At 47.4% G+C, this 13,334-nt stretch overlaps 1 long non-coding RNA gene across 1 annotated transcript; it reads left to right on the forward strand.

Moving 5' to 3' along the window:
* The first annotated feature begins 6,262 nt into the window (after positions 1 to 6,262).
* On the forward strand, positions 6,263 to 13,047 carry LOC141729685 (uncharacterized). The gene is made up of 4 exons (XR_012581108.1): positions 6,263 to 7,514; positions 9,264 to 9,341; positions 10,834 to 10,886; positions 11,893 to 13,047. It is a non-coding gene; the product is annotated as an uncharacterized LOC141729685 (long non-coding RNA).
* The last annotated feature ends 287 nt before the right edge of the window (positions 13,048 to 13,334 follow it).

Consider the following 13,334-nt stretch of genomic DNA (forward strand, 5'->3'; position numbering starts at 1 on the left):
GGCAGGGGCAGGGCATGCCCAGCTGTGTGTGTATGGCCAGGGCAGACAGAGCCTGGGGACTACATGCCCAGAGGTGCTGCACTGCCACAGTTGGCTTTGGGATTGTGTTGTGTGTCCTGGCTCTCCTGGGGGGTATGGTCTTTGTCCTGGATGCTTCTCTCTGGGGGCAGTCCACACTACTGCTGTTTGCATCCCAGATGAGAGCCAGCCATGCTGCTGCATTCCCATGGGAAGGTTATCTCCTGTTTCACTGGTGCCATGTTTGTCAGCAGCAGCTGTGCTGAGCTGGAGGAGGTCAGTGCTGAGCCTAGCAAGAGACTTGTAAAATGTGAGATCATGGAGGAATAAATCTTGAGCACAGTGCCATGGCCAAAATTATTCATATTTCTCAGTTGTTGATCTGAGACCTCCAGCCACTGAGAATTTGACTAACTTACTCTAGTCTGCCTGGTCTTGGCTTTGCTTTAAGGATCATAGTGACTCACCTCTCCTCCGAAAACTGCCTATTTCAGAGAGTTCAGTGCAAACACAGATACAAGCAGGCTCAGCTGAGCCAGAAATAAGAACCTGGCTATGTTGCATTTTCTAGTAGTCCACAGATCTGTGACTCCAGTATGAAGGTCCTGTTCTGATAGTCTGCTGATGCAAGTGTTTGCAGTTGGTAAATTACTCTAGTCGTAGCAGCCTGTTTGGTGTCAGCCACTGAACAGTTGTGGGACTTGAGGTCGCAGCCTTTCTTCATCACGGACTCATGGTTGGTTTCGAATGTGGACCCCAGAGCTGAAATATTTTTGATGCCATCATCAGTCACCTGATCACAGTTCTTGATCCTGTGGTTCAATACAGGCAGACAAGTTTCTGATCTACCTCACTGCACAATGGTGTCTCCTTGGGTTTTGCATGCATTTCCCAAGAGTGAATAAATCATTTCTAAGCTCTTGTTCCCAGGGAAGAAGTTGATTTCTTCCTACTATGTCCATGATGAACAAGGATACTCACATTATTTCTTATTATTTGGGTGCACACAGTGTGCACTTCACTTTGAAGCATGAAAGTATTATTTATCTTTTGCTACTCTAAGGAGTGGCTACACACAATACACTTTGTGGGCATTGTTGCCTGTTTAAATGTTCAAACAAAAAAAAAAAAAAAAGTTGTTTCTTTGTGCTACACTGAGGTGCCTGCTGGGACTCGGGCTCCTGTGAGCTCGATGTGGTGTGTTGCACACGCAGAGCAGGCAGTGACCATGGCTCTGAGCAGCCACTGAACGAGGCTCCTGGGGCTACCCTGTGCTTTTACTAGAGGGCTCTTGAGTTAATTTGCCTCGGACCTTTGGGAAACTGTTTGTAGATCTCAGAACTGAATCTCCCAAGGGATAATTCAGTGCCATATTCACCAGATGTCCCTTTTGACAGGTCAGCTTGTTGTTGTGGGCCGTGGAGTGGCTTATCTATACTTTAGCATTCTTGCTGGCTGTTCTCAGGTAGACACAGTGCACGATTGTTTGGAGGCCACTCCACAGGCATGTCCAGGTCACTGGACAGGGAAGGTGCTTGAGCAGGAGCTGTCATAACTAAGACATGGCAGCAGCAGGTCCTTGTGTGTGTACTCCTGTGGGAGGTCCTTCCTTTCTGTCAGGGGAAAAGCCTGTAGGTGCAGAGCAAGGAGAGTCCTGGGAGAGCAGGTGTGGTGCTGGGGTGCTCTCCCTGCCTCCCCTTGCAGGCCAGGCTTTGTGACAAGGGTTCTGCAGGTCCCATGTTTTTCTCAATGTGGCACCATGGCAATTTTAGTGTGACTGTAACTGGGGGTTTGTGATTGCTGTCAGTGTAATTATCTGTCTGGTCAATAAAATGAAGGGTACTGAGTGCTGGCAGTTTGGGGGAATGAAGACTGACTTAATTACAGCATCCAAATCTCTCACATCTCCTGTCCACTGAAACACCAGCCGCCTTCATGTGCTGCCCTTTAACAGAGCTGCCTATCATGCATCTAAACAAACAAGTGGGGAAGACAGAGGGGAGATTGTTTGTCAGGGATGTGTCTTTGCGAGGGAGGAGCAGCAATATCTGCAGGAGGGACTGAGGTGAAACCCAACATCAAAGGCAAGAGGCTGTCAGCACATTTAACTTTACAGAAAACCTTCTCCTAATAAAAAAGGAATGACCTCGTTACTACGGACACTAACAGTTCCCAGGGGAACACCAGGAGGCTGCTGCCTGCACTTTTAATATTCACTTTACAAACAAATGGGAAACCTTGAAAGAATTTCGGTGTTGTTCTTGGCAAGTTGTTACAATGCTGTGTCCTTATAAAAATCATTTAAGAATTTATGTAGTGTGAGTTTACTTTTCATCTGCTGCTTTTCATTGCTATAAATCTCCCTCCCTCTCACTGCCTGAGTTCCTGTGGGAAAGCCCAGGATGCCCATGGAGTGAGGTGCTGGCCACGCCAGCAGGTTCAGCAGGAGGCACTGTTAAGCTTGGCTCGGACTGATGAGGGAGAGGGGACCTGTTTCAGGAGGAGATGCTCAAAAGCTCTGTCTGGATCTGGGCCAGAGAGCAAGCCAAGTCCTATCAGGAGGGTGAAGGGCAGGAGAAGCTTTGAGTTGGCTGCAGAACTGGGGCAAGGGTGCAGAGGGGAGAGCTGGGTCGCTGAAATCTGTAAGGACCCCGACTGTGACAGCCCTGCAGGCAGCCTGGTGTGCAGCAGAGTGGGGATGCAGGGTGGGCTAGTTCAGAGCTCTGCCCCTCTCAGCTTCTCCTGGCAGGAGTCACCTGATGCAATAATGCCAGGAAAGCTAGAGTGGAACAAATCTGTGTCTCTTCCAAGACTCTGTGAAAGAATCAGGGAGAAAATGCTGCTGCAAACTGAAAGAATACTTGCAAAGTGCGAGGCTGTTCAGTCAGCCAAATATCTCTGCAAATTACACGAGCGGTTTCTTTTCACGGGCTAGGCTTCTCCTCAAGTTACCACAGTCTGAGTGACCAGAAATCTTCCCTCATGCTTCCGTGGTGTTACATTTGCTGTGTGGCACCTGAGGGAGGCTTGCAGAAATGGTTTCATTAGTGGGGGAAAATACTGTGCACTGGAAATAAGCCCTTACAGCTGATGCCTCAAGCTATTCAGCAGCCGTCCAGAAACTCTTACCCACACTTATCTGGTGTGCAGCCTGGGGAGTAGTCCTTCCCCTCCTGGCATGTGCCCACAGTTATGTGCAGAGTCAGGCACACCCAACACACATGAAAATGCAAATAAGCATACACATATGTAATTTAACCCCCAAGTGCCTATCCATGCATACAACGCCTCTGTGCATGTCAGTATGTTCCTCTTTTCTCGTTTCCATTTACTCATACAGGGCAATCCATCCCTGGTGCAGATTTGCTTCCAGTTCTGACAGTCATGTGAAACACAACTTTATGCTTTGGGTTCACCTCTGTACAGCCATCCCTGACACCAAACTGTGGGAAAGGCAACTCATATTTGAATATCCTATCTGTAATTCATACTTTATCTGGTTCTCTAGACATTTGCTTAGCATGCCTTCATCCCAGACTCTGTCTGAAATCAGGTCTCCTCACTACTCCTGCAAGGCAGAAGGCAGATACCTGCTGCTCCTCGAGGCTTTCTAGTGGAAGGATGAAATACAGAAGAGGAAAATGTAATGATGGTAAGTAGGTTGTGGGAATGACACCATTCATTGGTACTCCAGGTATCAAAGTACTCACTAACGGGCAATTTACAGGAGACACTTTTGAGCCATTTTGAAGGAAATCAGTGGCTGCTAGGGGCAGGAGAGTGCTTCATGCAAGCGTGAGCTATCGCCCAGGAGCTGCCTTTTGCAGCTACACAAGGAACACAAGTGTCTCTTTCCATTTCCACACTCCTCTGTGGATGTCTGCAAGCAGGAGTTTACCCTTTGTAGAATCCTACTAGTTGCCCATGTCGTGTGGGCTCAGCAAGGCCACACAGAGGTTTAAGCCAACTGTCTTCTAAAGCCAGTTTCCTTTCTAAAGGAAAAGGGAAGGCCTCTTTCCTTATTCCATCTGAATATCTCAAATAGGCATGCAGATCTAGCATTTTATTTTCGTTACCTTCCTCAGAGCAAACAATATGAATCACTGAAATGCTGTTTTGCAAAAGTCCTAGGCATTTCCATAAAGTTGTACTTTACGAGGGTTTTCTCTTCACTTGTTCTGGCATATTAACTTGTTCTGATTAGCTGTTGTGATAAGTTTCCTCTAGACACTAACAGAAATTTGAGGATTTTGATTAAAGAGAAAAGTACTTTGAAGTGCAAATGCCCATTTGTGCACATGCCCACATATTTGTAAATAATACCACATGTGCTGGTGGTCATTTTGCCTTTGGTGGAACACACCAGCACAGCTCAACCTCTAGGTTCACTTTATTGCTAGCAAGTGAAAAGTAGGAGAATGAACTTCCACAGACCATCCTCATCAACTTCACTTGTTCCCAGATAGACTTTTACATGCATATCTTTACAACACCTTCCAGTGCATATCTTTATAGCGCCTTCCAGTTCCTAAAGGCACCTACAGGTAAGCTGGAGACAGATTTTGCTTTTTACAAGAGCATGTAGTGGTAGGACAAGGGGGTACAGCTCCATACCAAAAGAGGTCATGTTTGCATTATATGGCAGGAAAAAAATTTTACTGTGAAGATGGTGAGACAGTGGCACAGGTTGCCCAGAGAAGTTGTGGATGGCCCATCCCTGGGAGTGTTCCATGCCAGGGTGGATGGGGCTTTGAGCAACCTGGACTAGTGGAAGGTGTACCTGCCCATGGCAGGGGGGTTGGAACTGGTGGATATTTAAGGTCCCTCCCAGCCAAAGTATTCTGTGATCTAGCCAGAGCAAAGATACAGCTCATCAGTGAATGAAAACCCAGTGAGGTGTGTGCCCAGAAGTGCAAGTGCAAGTGGTCATACAAACGCTGGACCACAAAGAAGGATGACTCATAACTAGTGGTTCAAAGAGAACTAGCAGGAAATCTAGAGTCACTGCCTGGCTCTGCCACAGATTTCCTTTATGTCCTTGTCTCAGCTGTTCTCCAGCTAAAGGAAACAATAGTACCTCCCTAATGGTCTTGGGAAGGTCTCTTGAGACTGAAGAGGGAGGACCTGACTCTGTGAATATACTCCTGAGCAAAAGGGATTCTAGATTAGAAACTGCCTGGGTCTGTTTCTGCTTCCCAAAGTAATGATATCAAATATCTGAAGCAATAATAAAACTTCACAATGTTTTCCCATTTGGGGTTGGAGGACATATTTTGTTCAATAACCTGGAATGCGAAGTTTGGCTATAGTTGTGATCCCTTATTTCTTGGTGTGTTTGTTTTTTTGGAGTTGTTTTGCATTTAGTTTTTTTATTGTTTTGGGGTTTTTTTTGTTTATGTGGGGTTATTTTGTTTGTTTGGTTGGTTGGTTCAGTTTGGGTTGGGTTGGGTTTTTTAAAATGATTTTTGGTCATTGAAGTCAAATTCAAAGTGCTTACCCCCTCCTTGTTTTACATCAAGAGAGTGCTCCTTTACAGAACAGTTAACTCATTCAGATTTTCTTCTGGGTAATTTTTGTGCCTTTCTTCCTCTAACTCAAAGTTTGCAGTGCAGCCACACACCTGGCAGAAGTTCTTTAGTTCTGTCAGCTGCAATTTTCCTGGAAAATCCCCTTGCTGGATAATTCCTGATGAGGCTGCAGGAAAGGACAAGTTTGTTTAGCTGTCTGCATTGGAGTGGAATATTGCCCTCTTCCTGCACCTGTCTTTACGAGTGTGGGACACTGAATAACCCAGCAGAGAGGTATCACCTGGGAGCAAGGAGGTAAGAGCATGTCCTCTTGGTGAGATGCTGTTATTCTCTGGATAGGTGTTCTGCCTTTCTAGGTGGGACAGTGTGGCCTCTTTAACCCCATCACTGGATCAGTGTTCCCAGACTACACTAGTGTGACCATCCCACTTGAATTAAGCAAGTAGCTCCTGGCTTCTGACTCCACAATCCAGCCTTGGGTATCCCTCTCAGGCTGATGCACCCCCCTCTTCCTCCCATTCCCCTGAAGCCCCCTGCTTGTGGGCTTCTTGATATTTTCCAGTCCTTCCCTAATGAGCACTGCAGAATTACAGCTAATTAAGGATGTAAATGATGCTGGAGAGGGAGAGAGGGGGAGAGGATGGGAAGGGGCAGGGGGGGGAGGGCAGCTACTTGCTGTGTGCAACTCTGCAGTAAAGTGTCTCCTACCTCAGCAGAAAAGTTATCACGGGAGACAATGTGCACTTTCCGGAGGGGGAGGGCCCTTCGCAGGCTCCATCCCCGCCTGCAACAGCCGCGCCTCTCCCTTGGTGTCAGCGCTGCAGATACTCATGTCCTTCCTCCTCCCAAATGCTGCTTTGTCAGCCAAACCTGCCAGCGAGCCCTGCTCTCCCTCTCTGATACCTGCCACCACCCACACCTGTGTGTCCCTGAGGAGTGAAGGGCTCACAAGACCTCCAAACCTGCTGGTGCTCTGGGTGAGCAACCTGTTATGTTCCTCCTGCTTGCAAAGGGATTTTGTCCCCCTGGTGTGGGCCAGGCCCACTTGCACATTCAGAGGGTCAGAAAGGACACCAGTGCTCAGAGGGAGGGTGGATTTTGGCCATTTCTCTCTGGCACTGAGGCACCTGCCTCTCTGGGCTGTCAGTCCTGGCCCTCAGCCTCTGCTCCCCAGGGGAGGATTAGGGCAAAGTCCCTTGTCTCTGCAGCAGTGGCCAATGACTGGGACAACGTGTACAGGGTGACAGGCGCCCATGGCAGCCTGAGCTGCCAGCTCCAGCCACACGACCCTGAGGTACGTGGTTGCTCACACACGTGAGCTGGTTTGATTTGCTTTAGGAAATTCTCCTAAAGGGAGCAGCAGGGGCACTGAAGGAATTCAAGGTTCATCCTGCAAGGGGCTGCAAACCCTCCATCCCACCACCAGCCTTGGCTGGCTGCTCCTGCCCACACCAGGGAGCCAGGAGTCAGCCGGCTGGCAGCCCTGCTTTGGGGTGATGATTCTGCTGGCGACGAGCAGCTGTTTGAACCCATTCCAGTCTTGCTGGGTCCTCCCGAGCGCGTTTCCAAGCACTCCGGGTCCCTGTTGGCGAATTTCTCTGCACATTGCCCGGATCAATGAATTGAGAAGGGATGCCTGCCCTGGCACCACAGCCAGTCCGTCTGTCTGTCCCCTGCCCAGCTGAAGCAGGACCCATGCCCCAGGTCAAGGGGACGTGGCATTGGGTGGCAGCGACGGCAGCAGCGGTTTTTGTTGTTGTTTCCCCAGAACGCTGTGCAATATATTCCGATTTTTTTTCTTGTCATTAAGCCAGTGCCTCGGAGATGATGATGTAGTCCCTATGTGGGCCGCAGAAAGCACTTCGAGCCGTGCTGGAGTCGTGCTGGGTGGCTCTGATAGCAGAGCTAATGGGAGCGAATGGGATGCAACGAACTGTTCTAATGACACCAGCCAGGGAAGAGACAACAGTAAGAATAAATAAATGTTAACTATTTTCCTCTTCCAGACATTTGCATCTATTGCCATTAAATTCATTTAAATAAGAGAGAGAGCGAGAAAGAAGGGGAAACTTACTACTACTCTTAATAACCAGTGTCTAAAAATAAATTAGGATGCTGGGATGCACTTAAGGCATTTTAAAAATAAGTCTGATTTTTCCCCCCTTTCCTCTTTTTTTTTGAAGTGTTGGAGGGTTTTAATTTGGGCCAAGTAATTTTGGTGCAAACGCTTGGGCGCCTTTCGTTGGGAAATTGGGAGGAATGCAAACAAGATTTCACTTCATTAAACAGGGGCAAACAGTAGAGAAATTGCACTTACTTATGGAAATGACTTTTAAACATGAACAGCATTTACTTGCATTGCCTTGTGCTGAATTTTTTTTTTAAAAGATTATACATGTGAATAATTCACTGCAGGCCAATTAGATGATGATTTCATTTTTAACCTCCCTTCCTTGCCATCTTGCTGGTTGTCCCTTTCATTACAATTTCCACCCTCTTCCTTCCCATCAATAAATTAATAGAGATCAAATAATCCCTCTTCCTGCAGTGCCATGAGATAGCTTCTTGGAAAGGGTGTAAGGTGAGAAATTGGAGGATCCCCATCTAGAGAAAACTGCCCTGGGATGCAGCAGGAATAACTCCATAGGATTTCTACAAGCAGAGCTGCACCCATGTGTTCAGGAATAAGGAATGGGAGGAATGGAAAATGGACAGAATTGAAATGGGGAGATGAAGAAAAAAAGATCTTCGTGTTCTTTGCATGCAGAATCAGGGGCTGGAGAGAGGCTGAGCAAGCAGGACTCACCCTCTGTGAGGCTCCACAGATGCTGGCAGGATCACCCTGGTGTGACTTGGCTCTGGCAAAGCCGAAAGCAGCACTCAGGTGACTCTGTGACATTGCTGAGGGTAGAGTGCTGCCCCCAAACTCTTCAGCATCCCTGGGCCAAGATGCAGGTAACAAAGATGTGAGGCCACTGCTCAAATAAGAGAATAATGGGCTGTAAGAGGAAGCCAGAGGAGGGTGATGCTGACTTTTGCCAGAGGCTTGTGGTAGGTGGACCTTACAGCAAGTAGACAGAGTTCTCTACAGGGCCTCACAGTTTTTCTGTATTCTACATATGAAAGAGATTGTTGCTGTTATTCACATGTGTCAGGGGTTTTCCCAGCTCCCAGTGGAAAGCAGTCTGTGGGGTTTCATGCCAGCAGTGTCTGGTCACAGAACTTTCAGGGTGCTGGGAAGAAGGAGCTCCAGAAGACACTGGCTCCCTCTGGTCCCTAGCTTTTGCTTCTGCATTTCATCGGATGCCTGCCAGCTTAAAGGGGCACTGGCAGACTCTGCCCATGCAAATTTCAGTCATGCTTATAGGATGGCAACACCTGTCCTCAAAATAGTTTTTTTCCAAATATTTAACTCCTGGAACTCTTTTCAAAGTCATTAAATTATGAAATACAGAGCCTAAAAACCTCTAAAAACATAATAACAAAATACATAGTTATTTCTAAGTAAAAAATCAGCTGATCTGCCTGTTTAGTTTCTTATTTGACTTTTACCAGTATACGAAACTGCTATTTTCCTTTCATTTGCCCAAAACTGAAGGAGAAACTTGGGTGCCTTCCCAGGGAAACTTCCAGTCCCCTGTCATTTCAAGGGCGAAGGTAAATTGGAATATCTTCCCTCTTTGCATCACAAACATTATACCTTTCTTCTTTGCTAAGGAAGAGGTTTTTCCCTGATGTCAACAGAGTCACACTGCAGAAGAGCCACTGCTGATGGGGTCTGTTCCAGCCTGTGGGGTGAGTGCCTGTCCTGTCTTCTCCCTACAGGTGGTGAGGCAGAGGCATGGAGCAGGTAGGACACCTGTTTATTCCTGTATGCCCTGGCCAAGCATAGGCAGTTGTGTGACAGCTGGGACCCTGGTCAGAAGTAGGACTGTCCATAATTTCATTTCTTCTGCAGCTCTCACTTAGAAGTTTATTTTATGGAAAAAGATCTTTCTGAGAAACTCCCCTCCACATTGCTGGCAGTTGTCACAGCACCGTGTCACCACTTTCTTTACCCCTGTCTCTGAAGCCATCACCATCTTCCTTCAGGAGCTCTTATCTTGCACTGTCCCAGCCTGATCCCTCCAAACTGCTTCCCACGATGTTTCATGCTCATTTTGTCAGTGTGTTCTTTCTCACCCGATCAGATTCCCAGCCTTTCTGTGCTCCAGTGTTTTTATGGCTCTTCACTGGTTACAGTTTTATTGGGAAAGAGGTGGCTGCAAGCAATGACCTGTGATTTCCAGGGAAGGGGAGAGCAAGGAAACTTCAAGCAGCATGGCCTCCTGCTGGGAGCTGTCCCTTTTAGAGCCCTTGTGTCAATTATGACTTCCCCAGTCTATTTGTTTACCCTGGAAAAGCCCAGCATGCTCCCTTCAGGGCTTGAGGCAGGCAAATTCCCTGTCCCAGCAATAGCACAAAGGTCTTTCAGCCAAGGCTCAGGAACTTTGCATGGTGTATTTCTGAGTCTACCTACAGCATCAGGACCTAAGCTCCATGGAACACGTTCCCTAAGGAAAAAGTGCTCACTTTCACTCTGGCATCTCTGTTGGATCCGGCATCCTCCAGCTGGGGCTGAGGAACACAGAGAGCAGTGAGCCCACACTACAGCAGCCACAGCTGCCTTAGCTCTGTCACTGATGCTGCTGGCTGCAGTGTAGAGTACAGGACCTTTTCTGACTGTTCCTGACAACTATTCCAAACAAACTCCAACACAAACCCTTTTATGCTGGAGTCATTCAGAGACATCCTCCTGAGAATCTTTGTGGAGAGAAAAGCCCAGAAACACCAGCTATGAAACAGCATTTTGTGTGCTGAGCTCTGTCTGTAGGAGAGGCACTTCCACCTGGCACCCACCTCTGGAATGCAGGGATAGGAGCCTTTGGGCTGTTTGATGTCTCTGTTGACCTCAGCAGGTTGATCACTGGAGACAAGTTTAGCTCCATGCACTCATTAACCTGCTTCCCCTGAAGGACCTTTGGGGCTGAGGGCTATGTGAGGTGGGCACCCACATCAGCCCTTCCCCATGGGCACCCTCTTGCTGATCTGCTTGTGCAGCACTTGGAACCAAGAAATGGTCCTGGGTCCTGACCATCCCTGTGTCCACGAGAGCCACGGAGGTCATCTGCTGGGAGGGCAAGGCAAGGCAAAGCAAACACCCTCTAGAGGTGCAGTCAAAAAATGTTGGGCTGAGGAGGGCTTCAGATGTGTCTGACTCTGAAATGAGCTTTGTTCCTTTCTTCAGCCTCTAGTGACAGAGACTGTCCCTGGGCAGTGAATCAACAACCTCAGGAAGAGGTGAGCAAGTGTCAGGCACTATTATTGACATTCTTGCTGACACCCTCCCTTCAGAGAGCACATCCCTGGGGGCTGGAGAGGCCAGGGCTGGGCTCCCTGAACAGGGGTCAGAGAAGATGTTGGACTGAGACCTCCCAGCAGGATTTCTACCCACAGCTGCAACTCTTGAGATCCCATTTGCAGAGGCCTTGTTTCCCATATGGACTCTACGGAGAATTAGCAGTGGCAGAGCGCTGATGGCACTGGAGAGCTGCTGGTGATGCTGTCAAATACCATCAGAGCTTGAAAAGCAATGTCAGCAGCATCCCCTGGGTGTTATATATTTATTTTCTAAGGCCAGCAGGTGTTAGCCTTGAAGCAGGGTGGGCACATCCATTTCACCCCATCATTGGTGGAAACCATACTATTAAGGACTGGCCAAAACATGACATTTTCCACAGTGAACTTCAAATGATGTTCAGTTTGGGCAGAGCAGGGACAGTTTTCTCTCACCAGTATTTCCATGAGAGTGTAATTTGGATAGCAGATGAAAAATCCTTCCATTTAAGGAAACAAAAACAATTTATTTAGCTTTTAAAAGAATTTTAAGTACTGGTAGGTATGAAAAAAATTAATCTGAACATCTCTTCCAATTTTTTGTGTTTAAAATATAAATGCAGAATATGTTTCTGGAAATTATCTTCAATTTGAGAAAAAACTGCAGGGCCTATAGGGCTTTGTAATAATAGAAGAAATATTTAAAGAAAAGAAGAAAAAAATGTCAGTGTTTCTGGAAGAGTTTTGGAAGGAAACATGGCAAGTATAAACTGGAAAATGTAAAAATACTCCCTATTTTTCAATTCTCAAATTCTAAGGAGACTTTGGATATTGGTGACTCTGCTTTATAGATATGATGGTGCCGTATTGGTACTGTTCCCTCATTGAGTGGATCAATTCACATTAGAGGAGTGCACAGACTTTTACAAATGTATTTTCTTCTCCTTTTTCTCCTCCTTCCAAAATACAGATCAATTTATATTCTTTGTTCGAGCATGAGGACACCAAGACACAGAGATGGGAGTGGTCTTACCCAAGGTCACTCTGCACAAATTATCATGGCAAGAGTCACTCATGAGTTCTGTGAGGAACAGCAGAGGAAAATGTTGTCCAGCATCCTGTGTTGGACTCCCACCATGGTACTGTCTTTCAAGTCCATCCTGTGATCACCAAATACTCTTGCCATCTCTGACCAGCCAAAGAAACAGAGGCTGGTCCAAACTGACTTCTGGTGCTGCAGACACTGAAGTCCCTGCAAAAGGAGAAACTTGAGATGTCACTGGCTGAAGATACCCCAGGTTACTGTGAAGATATTACAAACTGAGGCACATGCATATAGTGGCTGTTTTACCTGACCTTGGGGTCACATGCAAGGAAACAATTGGTGGGAAAGCAAAGGAGAAAAGAACAGTTATTTCTCTGGGGCTCTGACAGAAGGAATAAGAATGTGGGGGCACCTGGGATGGCCACGGAACAGAAACCCTGAAACATCTCTTCACCCATTTGTTCTGCATTTTCCACTCTGTGGGTCCTGCTCCCCTCTTTCCTCACCCTCCCCCAGCTTGCCTGGTGATTCAGGAAGAAGAGGCCAAGGAGAGTAATATTGTGCTGAAGACAGGACTGGAAGGGCAGTAATTTAGACTCAGAGGCTTATAGTATTATTGCCTGCAAAGCCATTCATGGGAAATGATTCCACCCATCCCCATTCCGCTCCCCCCCTCCATACCACTCTCCTTGCTCTGCAATAACAATAACACAAATGCCTTCAGGAGGCTTTTCTACTCAAAATGCAGGCAAAGGAGCACTCTTCTCCACCACCCCTCTTCTTTCCCTTCTCTTCTCCCTGCACTCGCTTGTCCCCCCTGCCTCTAAGCCTAACTGCTGCTCCCTCCCTTCTCCCCTCCCCCCCCACGGGATAAAAAAATAAAAATAATAATAGGGGTAATAAGAGAGGAGGTAATGGAACGTTCTCCAACTGGGCACATGTCAGAAGCCATTATATGTGGTGCAGATTTGCATAATTCAAGAAGCATCAAATTAAATTTGCATAATTCCTTTGATTACACTTGTTATTAAATGTAAGTGACATTGATTTACAAAATGGCCCAATATAAGGTTAATAGCAAATGTCACCTTCCAGCAGGGTGAATAGGGTGCGTGTGTGGTGGTGGTGGTGACGGAGGAGGGGGAGAGGGGGGCCTGGGGAGGAAGGCGAGCAGACAATTGATTTCTGCTCCTCTCTCCTCCTTAAAGGGCTCAGGTCTCCTTTGCAGAGGAGCCCTCGACCCTCAGAGGGCTGCACTGGGCTGTCAGTGGGGACACAGTGTCATCACAGGGACACAGTGTCATCAGGACACCCTGCCAAGTGGCACTGGTGCCATGGCTCTGCTGCCTCCTGCTCTGCACTGTATC

This window comes from Zonotrichia albicollis, chromosome 7 (assembly GCF_047830755.1).
Source record: "Zonotrichia albicollis isolate bZonAlb1 chromosome 7, bZonAlb1.hap1, whole genome shotgun sequence".
NCBI lineage: Eukaryota > Metazoa > Chordata > Aves > Passeriformes > Passerellidae > Zonotrichia > Zonotrichia albicollis.